We start from the raw sequence: 14724 nt of genomic DNA, 5'->3' as shown, positions 1-14724 counted from the left end.
CACAAATTGAATGATCCTTAAAGTAACTTTAAAATCAAAATTAAACATCAACATTCCGCTTAAGACCTATTTACAAATAGAAAATGCAGTTAACAACCTAACAGATGATATACAAACAGCAGCGTGGGCATCTACATCCCAAAATGTTTTTTTCAGAAAAATTCCGTCATGCCCTAGCATTATTTTGCATAAAAAAAATAAAACGGCAAGTTATAGCAAGGTGGCAGACAAATAAAACAAAAAGTAATAAGAGACTACTAAACAAAGTAACTAAAGATGTTAAGCAGAGCATAGGGGATTACAACAATGCAGAATTCGAAAGATAACTGACATTACTTTCATCTCACAAAGATACAAATTATTCTTTTTGGAAAACAACAAAAAGATTCAAAAGACCAGTAAAATCATTACCAGCAATACGAAATTTTGATGGCTTATAGGCGAAAAGCACAGAAAAACAAGTCGAGACCTTTCCAGCAAACATAGAAAACATATTCACAGCACACAACTTCAATATTTACACGTGCACAGTAACTTAAGTAAATGACGTCGGAAGCAAAACGCAATCACATGAAAACATTAATAGCACAACAGCCGAAGAAATTAGAATGCTAATATCAGAAATCAAAATAAGAAAGGCACCAGGTTACCATCTAATAAATGGCAAAATACTAAAGCAGCTTCCACCTAAAACAGTCAGGATGCTCATAATAATATTTAATGAAGTATTACGATTCCATTACTTTTCAAGTACTTGATAAATCGCAGAAATTATAATGCTCGCAAAACCTAATAAATATCCGTATGATGTAAATTCGTATAGACCGATATCGCTCTTACCATTACTGTCGGAACTACTGGAAAAAAGAATATACAAAAGAATAAAACTAATAATTTCAAAAAAAAACCTGATTCCTGACCATCTATTTAGATTCCGAAACAAACACTCTATTTTTGAAAAAGTACACCGACTAACTAACACTATAACAAAAGCTTTATAAAATATGGAGTACTGTTCCGCCGTCTTCATAGATGTAGAAATAGCTTTCGATAAAGTGTAGCATAAAGAATTACTACCAATTATAAATAAATAATTTCCACAAATGTATTACAAACTCTTAAAATCTTATGTTTCCGATAAGAGATTCTATGTAAAAATAAAAGACAGTCACTCGAACATCAAATTAATCAAAGCTTTGGTTCCGCAGGGAAGTATCCTTTGACCAATTCTTGACACCCTCTATACAACAGACATACCAATAAACGCTACCTGTACTGTCTTAACATTTGCAAATGACACGGCAATGTTTACCGTAAACAAAGATCCACAACAAGCAGTTCAATTATTACAAAACCAAATAAATTCCCTCGAAGAATGGTTACTTAATAAGAAGATCAAAGTAAACTCTACCAAATGTAAACAAATTATGTTTACACTAAGGCAAAAAAAATACCTAAACTACAATTATATAATGCAGAAATCCCACAAGTATTAATAGTCAAGTATTTAGGACTACACCTATATTCCAAACTAACATGGAAAAAGCATATAAATTCCTAAATCGAACAAATTCGTTTAAAAAGAAGACTAATGGCATGGTTAACTGGAAAAAAATCGAAACTTAGCATAGAGAATAAACTAAGAATTTACAAAACAATTATAAAACCAATCTGTACATATGGTTTACTGCTATAGGGTATAGCAGCGTAAAGCCACATTGCCAAGCTTGAGGTTCAACAATCCATAACTCTACGCACAATCTTGGATTCTCCATGTTACTTCCGTAATGAAGATATAAGGAAAGACTTAAATATTTCCACGTTACAAGAAGAATTAACCAAATCAACCTGCAGAAACGAAAGAAGAATTGATACGCACATAGACCCGCTAGCAAATGAAAACTATAACAAATATATCCCTAGAAGGCTCAAAAGAATCTACCTAAGATACCTAGTGAAAACTATAACTAAATGAAATAACGTGACGCTTTCTCATTGTAGAAAATGTTTATGTGCTATCTTTTATATACAAAGATGTATGGAGGTATAGGACAAACAAAAAATGGCATGGAGTTTTCGTAATTTATTCTTAATAATTTTTAAAATAATTGTTAAAATAATTAGAAAATCTATGCGCTATATCTTTGTAATAGTAGCTATCCTAAAAAATTTTTTACCTATTTTTAGATATTGTAGCTGTATAAGGATATTTTGTATAATTTTCTATTATTATTATTTTAATATAATATGTTGTTCTAATACAAATTTTACAAAAGAGAAAAAGAATTAAATAGAGTAACTATACATATTCACTTTAGGATATAATTTGATAAAGTTAAATTTAATTGCCTATACCAGGGATTGCAAACTTTTTCGGATGCGTAGGTTAAATTCGGTTTATCATTGCATGCAGCTGTCGAGAGAAGGTAATTGAGTGAAGAGCCAAGAGGAAAATCTTATTCCTTAATCTAAAAATTAAAGATTATCAAAATCGACGCGTAACTCAATTCAGAGGTCTTTGTGAATCAATGTTTGACGCGAGGGTTATAGGTTAGCCATCTTTGGTTAATAGTCTACAGAATCATTGGTAAATATCGTCGCTCCTTATAATATTTTATCTGTAGTACTTATTTACTAAAACTATTAATATGTATTTATCATACTTTCTAACAGAACATAATGCATACCATGTTCTTTCTAATTTTTTAAACTATTATCATCTTCTCTATTTTTCGTTACATATATGTAAACGTCATATATATATATATATATGTATACGTCATTTCACTTTATCGTCTATCGTCAGTCGCTTGTGGTCATTTTTTGTCTGTATCTTTCTCCATAACAATTCATTTCTTTAGAATCAAAACTTTACATCATTGCAGCGAACGATTATTACTTTGAAAGCTGTTTTTAGTTACGTCCCTATAAGAACGCAAGCACATATACAATCATTCCCTGGTACTCTCATACTTATTATGCTTCTCTAGAAATAGCTATATGTGCCCTTTTAATAGTAAATGTTCTGTATTATATAATTTTCAATTTCTTCTGTATTCATTTTTACACTCACATGAGAAAGAAAAGCTTCCTGCTCAATAATAAATTTATTCTATAACAATTTTAGAGTTGCAGCTAGTAGAAAAAAAATCAGAAATAGAAATATTGCCTAAATGATATAAGTAACGATAATCTTTTTTTTGAAGTTATAATTTTATTTGCGCGTTTAGGAAAATGTTATGGAAGTGATTTTCATCCGAGGGACACCACGAAATTTGTCGGTATTTACAATGCGCTGCAAAGAGATTTCAAATTTACGGCATAAAGTTGTCTTCTTCTGTTCTTCTTCCTCTTTTTTTTTCTCAAGCAGGTTACCCATCCAAGTACTAATCGCACTCAGCGCTGCTTGACTTAAATTATCGAGCGAGAACTAGTGCTGTCACCACTCCATAGACGTTGACGAATAAAGTAATTCGATATATCTCCCTTACATTTAATGTGGACTTATATCTATATTTTTATATATTTTTTTTTTATTCTTTTTATTCTTCTTTATATATATAATATATCGAGCGATTGAAAATATTTTTCTTTTCATTTCTTTATTAACCTAATAAAAAATAATAATTAGTAGCCTATCTTCTCATACATTAAATCCTCCCCCTTTTTACCTGGTAACGCTATAAATATATATAAAATTAATTAAAAAAAAAAAATGAGAATAAAAATATAATAATAAAAAGAGAACTGGTGTGGGTACTTATATATATATATATATATACGCAAGTAAGAAGTTATACCTCTTCGGCGTACCAAAACGAATATAGCATCAATAAACTAAAAAAGAACTTAAAAAAATAAGTATAATCTTATTTATTTATACATGAGGAAGAAGAACGGTTTAATAAAAATATGAAATAATATAAGTAGTAAAAAATTAATCAAATAGTAAACTTTGAGATAAATTTTCTTCGCCAGGTGCAATATGTAAATATTGTTCTTCGTGCCACATTAATGTCTGTTGGTGCGCAGTAAGACTCTCTTCTGAAGGAATGTGTTCGCTGACATCATTTTGTTCATCGTTGTCGTTAATTGATTATCATTAAAAAATGAATATCAATTATAATATCGTACATTATATAAATCGTAGACGGTGGTAAAATTTCTAGACAAGCTTTAACACTATTCCTACCAGGACCGGTCAAATGACCGTTTTTAAATTTTCATTTGGAATTTCCTACATTCAACGTATGTGAATCGCCTTTAAACTTTACCACTTTTCCTCATATATATGTATGATATATTTTTCAATATTCACTTATTTTTCTATTGTTTATTTTCCGAGAAAAATTTGTAGTCTGTCTTACCTACCACGACCGGTCATTTGACCGGTAGTACGATTTATACATTTATGTAAGAGTTTCTCTCTAAGACTCAATGCCAAAACTATAAAGTCGTTACAAACGAAAGGTAATGTAGTTATGACACATTTTATCCGATAAGTGCCTTCCAGAAAATGGTTTACGGCACTTCCAAGTGTTTACAGTTCTCACTCGACTATCGGGCTAGCGGTGTTTATTTGCTTGATTGATATGATACGGTCAAGATCCTCGAATGTTCTACGCCATCTCATCTACTATGACGTAAAATAAATAAACTTGTAACTGAAGGAAGTGTATAGACGTCTTCTCACGAATTCAAATCAGTATAGTCTTGCGACACGAACAGAGTGCATCGAACGTGAAAGTCACAAAGAGCATACTTGGCAGTCTTTTATTATTATTTTGTAATATTTTATATCGTATTACGAGTTATAAGTGCCATTATCAAAATAGTGAACAAGACTAACAATACTTCGAAGTAAGTTTCACATTTTATCTTTTATTCTTTTTTTATCTATTTTGATTTACATTTTCATATTTTAGTTTTTATTTTTGTAGAATATTTGTCCCCAAAATGGCAAGACGTTTGAGGAGTGCGAATGTATTATTAGAGAGAATAAATGATATCGATGCAGAATGTTCTGAAGATGATCAGGAAATTCTGGATATGGAAAATAACAATACGGAAAATTATGATCCACTTGAAACAGATTCGAACACCGATGAGAACGAAGAGAATATTTCGAACGTACGTAGACGACGAAAGAGAAGGAGATTCTTAGTTAATTCCGATAGTGAGAATGAGGAAGAAGTAAGCGAAATTGCGATGGACGGAACTGTTTAACACGAAGTAAAAATAGGGTCTAATCCTGGAAGAGCACCTGGTCATAATATTTTTAGGGAAACATCAGGCCCGACGGGGTACAGTAAACGTAATATTATGAAAGGCGAAGTTAGGGCGGCATTTTCTGTGATAATTGATAAGAATATAATCGAACTTATAAGAAAGTGCACAGAGGCAGAGGCATTTAGAGTGTTGGGATATAAATGGGAACTATCTACTGCAAAGTTATATGCATTTTTTGCAATTCTGTATGCACGCGGCGCATATGAGGCTAAGAATATAGATATAGCACTTCTATGGAATAGAAAGTGGGGCCCGCCTTTTTTCTCAAATACTATGAGTAGACATGACTTTACGGAGATTATGAGATTTATTCGATTTGACGACAGAAATCAACGAAACCAACGGTTACAAACCGATAAATTTGCTATGATTTCCGAAGTTTGGTACAAGTTTATTGACAACAGTCAGAATTGTTATAAACCAGGACCATATATTACTATTGACAAACAATTGTTTCCAACGAAAGCAAGGTGTAGATTTACTCAATACATGCCCAATAAACCGGACAAATTTGGTATAAAATTCTGGTTAGCATCCGATGTGCGTAGCAAATATATAATAAACAGCTTTCCATATTTGGGAAAAGATGAAAGTAGAGAACCCTCAGTTCCTCTTGGAGAGTTTGTCACTATGAAATTAGCAAAACCGTATGTAGGATGTGGAAGAAATATAACCACGGACAACTTTTTTACAAGCCTACCTTTAGCAACAAAACTTTTAGCAAAAAAACTACGATTGTTGGGACAATTAGAGCAAATAGAAAAGAGCTACCAAGACTGGCAAAACTGAAAAATGACGACATGGCACTTTTTTCATCCAAACTCTATCGCTCAAATAATTGTATGTTGACAGTTTACAAAGCCAAACCAAGAAAGAAAGTTCTAATTCTCAGTTCAATGCACAACTCCGTACAAATTGAAAAAAATGACACCCGAACACCGGAGACAATTCAATTATATAATAGCACCAAGTTTGGCGTAGATGTTACCGACCAAAAGCCAGAAATTATTCGGTAAAATCTTAATCTCGGAGATGGCCTTTGCAAGTATTTTTAATATCTTGGATTTAGCCGGGATAAATGCATAGGTGTTATATAAAGAAACTACGGGAGGAGAAATTACAAGACAGGAATTTCTATTTCAATTGGCAGAAGAACTTGCCATCGAATACCAACAAGAGCTCGGCAAAAAAAATCAACCAATACCCATCGCAAGTACAAATACAGGTTCTCGTGAACGGAAAACATGTCAGATAAGGTATTGTAAAGATAATAAGACGAACAAAATCTGTCTAAAATGTAAAAAGTACGTATGCGGAAAATGTACAGTTGAGAAGCCCATTTGTAAAAATGCGACGAAAACGAATAAGATGTAGATTATGTACTCTTGAATAAAAGAAAATATATTTTTATACTGGTAAGCTGGCCATTGGTCTGCATTTAATATTGAAAAATATAAGTTGTGAAAGACCGGTCATTTGACCAGCCGCGGTAGGAATAGGTATACGTGAAGTGTCGGTAGGAATAGTGTTAATTGTACGCTTGTAAAAAATGCCATGTAAGTAACTAGATCGTTGATTTTTCCTATGTTTCATATGTAGATTTATACAGTAATCGTAATCATATTTCCTTGAAGAGATTTTACCATTGTATTACCTGAAACATGAACGTTAATTATTTGACCATAAATGCCGTATTGACCATTAACATGTTTTAGACGTATCATCTGCAGAAAAGAAATCGAGTGGAAATTAATCTTTCAGAAACTAAATTTAAAGGTAGTAGATGCTAAGGTAGATCTGGATAATTGAAGCCGTTATATTTTGACAGTACTGGAATATTCTTCTTGATTAAAGCTTGTATGCATGTATTACAAATCTTAGTATTTTTCATAGGTACATTAGGTATAATTTGTACTTTGGGTAGAATTTCCTTATGTTCATTAGATGACACTTTTAAATCCTTTTGAAACAACAATCTGTTAAATTCTAAGCATTGATGCCAAAATAATTTATCTAAGAAGTTTAGTTTAAATTCCTTATCGGCTCGTTTAAATTGATGATAATTGCTATATGGTAAAGAAGGATCTAAATTCATATCAATTTGCTCGCCAGTGAAATGAATAATTACTTACAGGTCTGAAGATTTAGAATAAATAGAGTGTACATCTGATTAAGGTAATTCCTGATCCATGATAGTGTCTTGGTTTAACAAATTGTGTTATTCATCCGGTACAGTGTCTTAATTAGACAATACATGTATAATCGAAGCGTCAGCTAAATATTGACTATATCGATCTCAAGATCGTGAACTTTGCTCCATGTTTGTTGATTTAATGTTTTTTGTTGTCATACGATTATGACACGGCATAGAAGAATTTTTCATATGAACACGAGGTCCTGCTCTAAAGTGAGTTGTTCGACGCCCCACCAGGCACATTCAAAGAATGTTTGGCTAGCGTCGTCAGCGGTCGAGTCGCCATAGAAGCAGTTTCCGTCTGCTACCTTTCCCATTTTTGCTAGGAAGGAGCAGAACAGGCCATGCCCTTTCAGGATTGGGTAAGGTAGAAGTCCACGTCCCCCGCCTCCCGGTTTAACCATCTGTCGAGATTGCTGATTAGTCAGGCGGTATATCTTTCCCTAGATTTCTGTTCCCATCTTCTTTGCCAGGTCTCGATGCTATTAGACCTAGCGAGCCTTGATGCCTCTACTTTCCCCAGGACGCTCCTCTGCTGTTGGATGAATTTTCTCTCCTGGACTAGTAGGTTGATCAGGATTACCAGTGAGACAACCAGCACCGCGGGGCTAGAGACCGTGCGGTAGGAGCACGCGATTCGAAGAGCACCTCTGAACCGCGGCTATGCGCTTACGATATTTTTCATATCGCAGCGCATCGACCCTGACTTTCGCGCCGTACAGCATTATTGCTTTGGCGGCGCGCATCAGTAGTTGCCTTATGCACGGTCGAGGACTGTTGACGTTGGCCGTGAGTGTGCTAAACGAGGCTACAACTTTTGTCGCTTTCTCGGCTGCTCTGATTATGTGTTCTCCAAAATTCAGCTTGCTGTTAAGTATTACTCCTAAGTATTTGACGGCCGAATTAGACTGGACCGTCGCGTCTTCTACTGTGAAGCAGCACAAGGTGTTGATTCGCTTCTATGTAAGTAGCACGATCTCCGTCCTCTGGGCTGCTAGAGATAGCCCGTGGTCTTCCATCCAGGAGATAACTCTACGCATAACCTGGTTGACCAGTAGCTTAGCTTCCTCTGTGACTCTTGTTATTTTATGTTGCTGCTACGTCATTCGCATACTCCACCAGGAAAGCGCCCACAGGTACCGTTGTACGAAGAATACCGTCATAGAAAATTTTCCATATATTGGGTCCAGGTATGGAACCCTGGGCTAACTCTATGTCAGCTCTATGCTTCTTGGACCATCGTCTGTATCGTATTGTAGGAAACGCTCGTAAAGGTAGTCCCCCAGGATTTGGAGTAGGTACTCCGGGACCCTGAAATCACGTTCGAGTGCTTCCATTGCCAAGTCCAACCTGACGGAGTAGAAAGCGTTTCTCACTTCTAAGGTGGGAAGAAGACACAAAGGTCGAGAGAAGTGATACCCACGCTCTATTATTTTTGCGGCCATTACAACTTCCTGGACTGCATGGATAGTGGAGAGGCCGGGACGAAATCCATACTTGCGGGAAGCGAGATCTTCTGCTTCCCTAACGGCCTCGTGCAGCTGTGGCCTTACCAGCTTCTCTAAGAGCTTGCCAGCCGTGTCAAGCACAGATAAAAGCGTGTATGACGAAGAAGTGTCAGCTAAAACTTTTCCCTTGCTTATGAGCACAAGTCTCGCTATCTTCCACGGGGCGGGAAAGACGCCCGCCCTGAGGCACATGTTGTACATATTAAGCAAGAGTTCAGGGTGACTCTGCGCGACGGCTTTCATTATTTCCGCTAGGAGGCTGTTGGTTCTGGAGCTTTCTTGTTCTGCATGAAAGACGCAGCCCTGAGTAGCTCCGCCTCCGTAAACTCTGGTGCTTTGAGGCTGACAGACGTAGCCGGGCCAATCTCTCTTTTCGGCTGTGAGGGAAATAGAGTAATGACGATGTTCTCCAGGGTCCTCACGTCCCCGGGGCTTCCACGTGAGTATGTTCCCAGCCTGCAAGTGACGATCTGATACCCTAGTCCCCACGGATTCGGGTCGATTTCTATGCTCAGCTTCCTCCAGCACCGTCGTTAGCTTACCTTGAAAGTACTTTTTAGTAATTTTTTGGCTTCTTGGTGTTTTGCGGCTAAGGGGGCAGCGTCAAGATCGCGTCTTTTCGTTCGTTGTGCTAACCGGTGAAGCCTTAAGCATTCTTTGCGAAGACCCGCGTTCTCGTTTGTCCACCACTATGAAGGACGCCTCCGCCGCTTCGTGCTCTTCTTTGGCACCGCTGTAGCGCAAGCAATTTTGATGAGCTTCATAGTTGCTTAAGTCGTCATCCTGGCTTGTGCAGTCAGCGTTAGACTCGCTAATGCAGTTCGAAAAGATCTCGAGCCTTCATCTATAACTTCAGACAGCTTTTCTCGATCTATTTTAACGATGTTCCACCAGGGGGGTCGTGCTGCACATGTAATAACGGGTCTCCCTTTAAATACATCAAATAGGATGTTCTGGTGATCGCTTTTAATATAGTCTTCGTTCACCCACCAGTCAGCGACTCTTGCTACATGGTGTTGATTTGCTAGAAAGACGTCTGGGATCGTTTGCCTGTAGCCAGGCCTTCGAAGAGTTGACGTCGAACCTGTGTTTAGCACCACTTGCTCCAGTCTAGACGCCACCTCCATGATTCTTCTTCCTCTAAAGTCAGGTCTGGCTTCCCCCCATTCGAGAGCTTTTGCATTGAGGTCTCAAGCCGCAATGAGATCTCCTTGCATTTCCCGCAGTGCATCTTCCAGATCGTCGAGCTTTGCCTGAATTTCGTCTATCCGGTCGTTTGGGGTTATATATACGCTGACATAAGTAACCGACTTGTGTCTCACCCAATCGTAACCGCGTCCGGATCCCTGATCTGAACCGTGTATCTGTCGGGGATCTGATATCCAGATAGCCGCGGTGCCTAATTCGTCGGCGTTCCATCCAGTTCCTGTCCTATCCTGGTACTGTTCGCTGATAAGAACAATATCTGCTTGTTTATAAGAACATAGCTTGGTTAGGAGGTGGTGAGCTGTCCTGCTCCTATTGAGGTTACCCTGCATTACTCTCATCCTTTTTTGCTGACTCCTGCAAGCGCCTCCCAGAAGGCTGTGCGCGCTCTTGACCCGGCTAAGCTCTTCTTCGGATCTGCGTCGTTTTTGGATCACAGGAGGCAAGTAGGCTCGCTGACTTTACAGTCTTTGAGCTTTTGCTCCGTACCCCCGCAAAATAGCAGAGCTTACTGCGATTGTGGCCTTTGCAAGAAGTGCTATGATGCCCATATTCAAGGCAGCGGTAGCATCGCCTTAACTCCGCTCCTCGCCTTACTTTGCAGCTAACGAAGCCGACCAGCAATCGGCCGGCCTTTAATAGCTTCGCAGCTGCATCTTCCTCTATTTTGACGAGAGCCAGGCGTTTCTGCCTCGCGTTGGGGTTCTTCAGTCTGACCTCAGCTTTCCCTGAATAATCCGGCAGGATCCTTTTTAAGGCCTCCTCGACGTCGGCTAAAGATGTGCAGTAATCGCAGTCCTTAATCTCCAGCGTAGCTCTAGGGACCAGTTCTGTGATACTGCTCATTTCGCCTATTTCTTATCTCAGGATTTCTGCCTTTCTTCAGTCTTTTGAGGTTGGCTTCAGGAGGCTGCGGCGGGCTTGTTGCTACCCTTTTGTGTTAGCCAGTATCTAGCACTGAGTAAGTTTGTGGGCGCTAAGAAACTCGTGTGAGGGTCCTCGTTCCCTCATTGACCCTTTCTCGAAATTCATACATAAATTCAAGGCTGTCAATAATCTCCCGCACCTTCAGGAGCCCTTGCTTGATAGCGTTGTTCACGTTAGGCTGTCTCGTAACAGCTGCTCTCATGTCAGCAAGAAGGGACCTCGCTTGCGCGAGTTCTTCTCTCTTTCTATTCCCTGGTATCCCCTGCGCAGGCTGAGGACTCCATTTTTGTTGCTTTGGTCAGCGGTGCAACATCCGTTTTTTCCAATAGTTTTTTCTTGTGTTTTCTCCATAGATTTGTAGTGTACTTCCCTCATTGACATCCTGATATTCACGTGGGTGCAGCGCGTTGACGCCAGGAGTTTCCACGAGAGCTGCGCCATAAGTATCATTCAGCGACATCCCTTTCGGGCAGCGTCAACGTATCCGCTGATCCTCGTTACCCTGCTGTAACCCTGGCAAGGGGCCCTTTCAGGTTGCTGACATGCGGGCCAGATGAGTCCTGGTTTTTTTAGGGAGGTTGTACTCCTCATGGCTAGGGCACCGATAGCGCCACTCGTCGAAAAAAAAGTAACACTCCTATCCTCCCCTTGGGGGAATAATTATAATTTAATAATAATAATAATAATAATAATAATAATTATATAATTAATAATTATATAATGTTATAATAAATAATAATATTACTATTATTATAATTCCGTGTCGGGTAGCTGGTCCCGCATCGGAAGCCTCCCCAGGTGGCGGATAGGGGAGCGCCTTCCAGATATGGAAGGTACCAAAATACTTCGGGGTGGACAAAAATCAGGCAACACAAACCACACGAACACTTACAACAAACACGCCCGTATTACAATATGGAGACAAGAATGTTCAGGGTCCCTATAAACGGATCAACCCTAGAGGGCGAATGATCAAGGCAACTATATGCGAGGCCCACCGAAAACGCGAATGTGCGGGATCCCTATAAACGGGCTCTCCCCAAAGACGAATGAATGTACCGGCTCCTTTCGCTATCGGCACGGGCACACACACAAACGCACACAACATACAGAGAAACACTACACACAATCGGATAGGATTTCAGGGGCTGTGCTACGTTCCGGAGCAGTTCGGGGAGGTGCGACCCCGAGAGACCAATAGCAAACAGGAACAATAAATAATGAAATGCACAGACAAAACAATAAATTACCTCAGGTGGTAAACATAATACAGGGACAATCCACTCAGGGCTTCGGCCGGATGAAAGCTCCGGTGGCCTTTGGCAGCGGCATTGATTCTGAGGGCCGCAGAATGTGCAAAAATCTTACAACGAAAACGGCGTCGATGAAAATGGATGTGGAAAACACAACTGACAAAACGATACCGAATTGACTACAAGGAAAAGGTAGGCCAGCTTTTCGAGTTCGGGCAGCGGGATGAGCATCGTTTGGCTCCTGCCGCTCTCGATAGCGAAAAAAGACCTGGAACAGAACTGACAAACGTTACGGTACAGAAAGACATGGAAACAACAGAAGTACTGGAGCTTATACGAAATACGACGTCGAAAATGTGCAAGGCAGCAATAGTTCAGAAAAACATGAACTTTACTGTAAAGAACGGTATCAAGATGATACTAGAAGCTGCAGACGCACGCTGCATAACAATACGAAGGCAGTCTCATTAGGACACGATACAGAATACGAACAGACAGAGGAAGAGACGGTGACAGAAATGAAAGGAGGGGAAACGCCACGGATAAAGCGAAAACGTTTGGCGAACGCGACACCGCAGGGGCCCTCTCGGAAGTCGCTTCCGAGAGAGGAAGCCGACGGAAGAGTGGAAAATAGCAACGAGGAAAAAGTTGAAACCGGCGGACCAGAAAAAGAAAACGGTAGAGACTAACGGGAACGCCAGACCAAGAAGCGCAAGCTGGCATACAAAAAACGGGGGACGGCGGTGCTTGTCAGACCTGGGAATAAAAGTACATACTCTGACATAGTACGGAAAAATTCAGACGACTGTTGACCCAACGAAAAGTCACGTGCAGGCTACGACTCTAAGGAAAACAAAAAAAAGAATGTGTCTGCTTAAAATACCGACAGATAAAGACAGACAGGAAAAATTTCAAAACGATTTGCAGGAATCGGTCGGGGACACGGGTAGTGAAAGAGCTGAGATTTCCAGTGTACAACTGAAAACCGTGGATTTTGACTGCGTTACTACTGAAGACGACGTAAGACAGGCCTTGTAACAGGAAACGGGACGAAACACGGACTTTAGGGTTCACATCTTTGGTCCTAACAGGAACCAGCAATATATGGCGTTGTTCGAGCTTGAATTGCACGAGGCTGGGGTGCTGCTTGCTAAGGGACGGATCGGGATTAAATGGGTGCGTTGACGTGTCCGGGAACGACTATCCGCGACGAAGTGCTTCAGGTGTCTGGGATACGGACACACAAGAGCAAATTGCTCAAGCGTGAACACGACGAATAGCTGCAGAAAATGCGATGAAACGGGACATTTTGCCGCGGACTGCAAGAACGTGCCGACTTGCTTCTGTGCAATGAGGCGGGCACGGTGACAAGGCGCAACTCGCGGGATCTGACAGCTGTGCAGTTTTCCGGGAAGCACTGGAGGAGTGTAGAAAACAAGCAGGAAGATGGACTGGATAATACAGGGAAACCTGAATAGAAGCAAGACAGCAGACATTCTACTTCCCCAGATAGCCGACGAACATGACGAGGACATACTAATTTCTAAGCGAACCGTATAGGACAAAGACAATACGACATGGATCAAGATCGAGACCGAGATAACAGCTATATGGGTGAGAGGCGCTGCCCGATAACGAATTAACAGGTCGAGGAGTTGATGACGACTATGTCTGGGTCAGGGTCAGTGCTGTCACCTACGTTAGCGTCTACCTTACACCCTAACTGCACCTCAGCGGAATTCAAGAGAATGGTGGAGCTCCTCGAGGATTGAATCAGGGATCTATCCGGAGACGTCGGTTTGCGGGAAACCTCAACGCAAGGGCGATCGAGTGAGGATCGACGGGGACAAACAGACGCGGACAGCTACTGCTGGAGATAGCCGCAAGGCTAGACCTCGTCGTAGCAAACACTTGGAACGAACCTACATACAGACGACCAGGGTTAGGCAACTCTTTACCTGACGTTACTTTGACATAAACAGATTGTTGACAAATGTAAGGCGATGGAGGGTGATCGAGGACTACACAGCAAGCGATCACGAGTACATAGCCTTCGATATAGCAGAACCGACAACAACGACACAGACAAGGACCCATCACCCCTCGCGGTGGAACGTTAACAAACTGGACGTACAGAAATACTGGACGTACACAGTGCTGAAGAGACGAAACGTACGATTCAGAAAGCCACAGTACTGGTGGACGAACGAGATAGCCGAGTTACGAAGACTTGCTTGGCGAAAAGACGACGGGTCACAAGGGCTACACGGAAGACCTGAAATAGGAACTTCCAAGCCGCCTATAAGACAGCGCAGAAAGCGTTAACAAAGCCTATCAGAGACAGTAA

At 40.1% G+C, this 14724-nt stretch overlaps 1 long non-coding RNA gene and 1 pseudogene across 1 annotated transcript; both read left to right on the top strand.

Annotated features, from left to right (window-relative positions):
• The first annotated feature begins 4365 nt into the window (after nt 1-4365).
• On the top strand, nt 4366-4669 carry LOC122522755. The gene is made up of 2 exons (XR_006305144.1): nt 4366-4470; nt 4547-4669. It is a non-coding gene; the product is annotated as an uncharacterized LOC122522755 (long non-coding RNA).
• A 210-nt stretch (nt 4670-4879) lies between these two features.
• Nucleotides 4880-6078, top strand: LOC122522756 (annotated as a pseudogene).
• The last annotated feature ends 8646 nt before the right edge of the window (nt 6079-14724 follow it).

Source organism: Polistes fuscatus, unplaced genomic scaffold (genome assembly GCF_010416935.1).
Source record: "Polistes fuscatus isolate 324 unplaced genomic scaffold, CU_Pfus_HIC Scaffold56, whole genome shotgun sequence".
NCBI lineage: Eukaryota > Metazoa > Arthropoda > Insecta > Hymenoptera > Vespidae > Polistes > Polistes fuscatus.
The sequence above is the reverse complement of the archived record's forward strand: the minus strand, read 5'-3'. Positions and strand labels throughout refer to the sequence as shown.